Source organism: Xenopus laevis, chromosome 8S (assembly GCF_017654675.1).
Source record: "Xenopus laevis strain J_2021 chromosome 8S, Xenopus_laevis_v10.1, whole genome shotgun sequence".
Lineage (NCBI taxonomy): Eukaryota > Metazoa > Chordata > Amphibia > Anura > Pipidae > Xenopus > Xenopus laevis.
This window is the reverse complement of record NC_054386.1, coordinates 94771135-94774684: the sequence shown is the minus strand read 5'-3', so window position 1 is coordinate 94774684 and position 3550 is coordinate 94771135.

Below are 3550 nucleotides of genomic sequence, written 5' to 3'. Positions count from 1 at the left end.
TTCCTGGCTTGGAGGCAAGTTTTGGTTGTATAAAAACCAGGAGTATTGCTAAACAGAATCTCCTGTAGGCTGTAAATCCACATAGGGGCTACCAAATGGCCAATCACAGCCCTTATTTGGCACATCAAGAACATTTTTCATGCTTGTGTTGCTCCCCAACTCCTTTTACTTCTGAATGTTGCTCACCGGTTAAAAAGGTTGGGGATCCCTGGTCTACAATGACATAGCTCGCTTTGTTCTCTGGACATGGCCTTCCTGTTATTTACAACAAAACAAAAAGTACACATTTCTATCAAATGTAGCCTTTACTCATGAAAATGCTATACGTTTATAGACAGATAGAAACAAACTCTTGCAAGAGCCACAAATACTTTAGTCTGTAAGTTTGTGCTGTATTTTTAAGACAAAATAAATTTTATAGACCTTAAAGTTAATGCATTGACTGATGATAATGAAACACTTTCTAATACAGGTATGGGATCCATTATCTGGAAACCCGTTATCCCAAAAGCTCAGAGTTCCTGGAAGGCCGTCTCCCATAGACTCCATTATAATCATATAATTTAAATTTTTAAAAATGATTTCCTTTTTCACTCTAATAAGAAAACAGGTCCTTGTACTTGATCTTCACTAAGATATCATTACCAATCCTATTTGGATTTAATTTATTAAATGGTTTAAATTATTTTTTAGTAGAAGTAATGTATGGAGATCCAAATTACAGAAAGATCTAGAAAACCCCAAGTTCTGAGCATTCTAGATGACAGGTCCCATACCAAAAAAAAATAAACAAACGAGTTTACGAGCAATCCATAAAAATGTCGGGAAAAGTGGCGCTGAAAAAAACCACGTCCACTTTTAATGACATTGTTTCGTACACGTCGGAAAATTGGCGGGTAAATGCTCTGTGAATTTGTCGGCTGTTACGACGACATTGAAAAGACATTTTTTTGTTCCCGACACTTTTGTGAACTCTCCCCTATATAATTTGCTATTTAATGTGCTAATAGTCCCAGTACTCTCTGCTCACAAAGGGGCAAATTCACTAAGCCGCGAAGCGCCGAACGCTAGCGTTAATTCGCTAGCGTTTGGCATTTTCGCTACTGCGCAAATTCACTAACGAACGCTGGCGTAGTTTTGCTAGTGTTACTTCGCAACCTTACGCCAGGCGAATTTTCGCTAGCGACGAAACTACGCAAATTCACTAACTTGCGCAGTGTACTGAGCGCTACCTTTTACGCTAGACTTCCTTCGCCACGTCAGACCTGGCGAAGCGCAATAGAGTAGATAGGGATTGTTTAAAAAAAAGTCAATTTTTTTTCTAAGTCCCAAAAAAACGCTGGCGTGTTTTCTACATGATGGCTGATAGGCTGAAAAAGATCGAAATTTTTTTGGGGCTCCCCTCCTTCCCCCCTACATTTCCTGACTCATGGCAACTTACCTAGACAGTGGGCACATGTGTAGGGCAAAATAAAAATTTTATTTGCTGATTTGAAGGTTTTCTAGGCATTTGTAGTGCAGATACGTGTTCCTCCATTGAAATTTGAATTTCGCGCCGTATGCAAATTAGCCTTCGCTAGCGTAACTTCGCTTTATATAGCGAATCAATGCTAGCGCAACTTCGCAACCTTACGCTACCCCTGTGCGCAACTTCGGATTTTAGTGAATTTGCGGAGCCCTGGCGAAACTACGCCTGGCGAAGTGCGGCGAAGTGCGGCGAAGTTGCGCATGGCGCAACTTTGCATCTTAGTGAATTTGCCCCAAAGTGTCAAGTGTCCACTCTACATTAGAAAATAGATAGGGGATGTCTATGGACCTTCACTATTTAATGTCTTGCTGGGGATGGTCCTAGAATACGAGGCCTGAAGGCACACACACTTTTTCACAAATTCTAATGAATTTTATTCAGCCTACAGAACTTATTATATAAAATCTTATACTGTACAGCAATAGCAATGTCCATTTATGGAGCTGTCCTGGACATTGAGCCCAAACAATTAACTTTATCTTCTGTTCTACAGATTGAGCCTGTTTTATTTAGACTGCTGGCAACAACTCACTTTTCTTTCCTGTTAAAATGAATCATGTGCCCTGTGTGTTGTGTACTCTAGAGCAGAAACGACAGTTTATAGTTATAGTTTATAAACCAGTCTTATGAAAAATGATCATTAAATTTCAATGTGTTTATGTTCAGCGGGGATGTGTCCTTCCTGGCAATAGCAGTATCTCCTGATGCAGTGTATATGGCTTTGTTAGGGTTGCAGAGCATTTAAGAAAGAATCAGCAAACTCTCAACTAAGACATTGATTAGTGGCCAATTTAAAGGAGAAATAAACCCTAAAAATGAATGTGGCTAAAAATGCCATATTTTATATAGTGAACTTATTGCACGAGGCTAAAGTTTGAGCTTGTCAATAGCAGCAATGATCCAGGACTTCAAACTTGTCACAGGGGGTCACCATCTTGGAAAGTGTCTGTGACACTCACATGCTCAGTGGGCTCTGATTGGCTGTTGAGAAGCTAAGCTTAGGGCTTGTCACTAATTATCCAGCAGAAAATGAGCTTCCCTGGCTGTAATATAAGCTGATGCTACAGGTTTGCTGATTATTAAATTCTGATGCTAATTGCACTGGTTTCTGTGCTGCCATGTAGTAATTATCTGTATTAATTACTAATCAGCCTTATATTGTGACATTTCTATTCTATGTGTACTGTATATTGTGAGTGGCTCCCTAAGCTCAGTAAGTGACAGCAGCACAGAGCATGTGCAGTGAATCAGCAGAAGATGGGGAGCTACTGGGGCATCTTTGGAGACACAGATCTTTACTGCTAAAGGGCTGTGGTTGCCTTGGGCTGGTACAGAAGCACAAAACATCATGTACAACATTTCTAGCTACTTCTTTAGTTAGGCTTTAGTTCTCATTTAAATATAAACACCTTTTGCACAAAATACAGCTCTGCATGCATTTCCAAGAAGCAGCAAGGTGCGAGCCCTAATTTTAGTATTAGACAAAATTTTTTTAGCAATTTACACTAAGCAAGTGCATTTCCTCTGCGATTATCTCGACTCAGAAGCACCAAACATAATGTACAATACAGGTACAGTATATCTTGAATAGTAAAGTTCTGCTAATTCAAAAGAGATACTTCCCCAATTCAGCCACTGTGGGATCTGTTATCCTGAAACCCTTTATCCAGAAAGCTCCCAATTACGGGAAGGCCATCTCCGATAAATCAAACATTTTTAAAAATAATTTCCTCTTTCTCTGTAATAATAAAACAGTACCTTGTACTAAGATATAATTAATCCTTATTGGAAAAAAAACAATCTTATTGGGTTTAATTTTTTGCATAAGGTATGGAGATCCCTTATCTGTAAAACCCCAGCTCCCAGGCATTCTGGATAACAGGTCCCTTACCTGTACTTATAATAGGTCTCTTAAACCATCATACAAATATCATGTGAAAATAGAACAGTACAATAGTATAGTGATACCCACCAGCCCTCTTAAGAGGTACTCACATACAATAGTTTAAGTGAAATATTGTA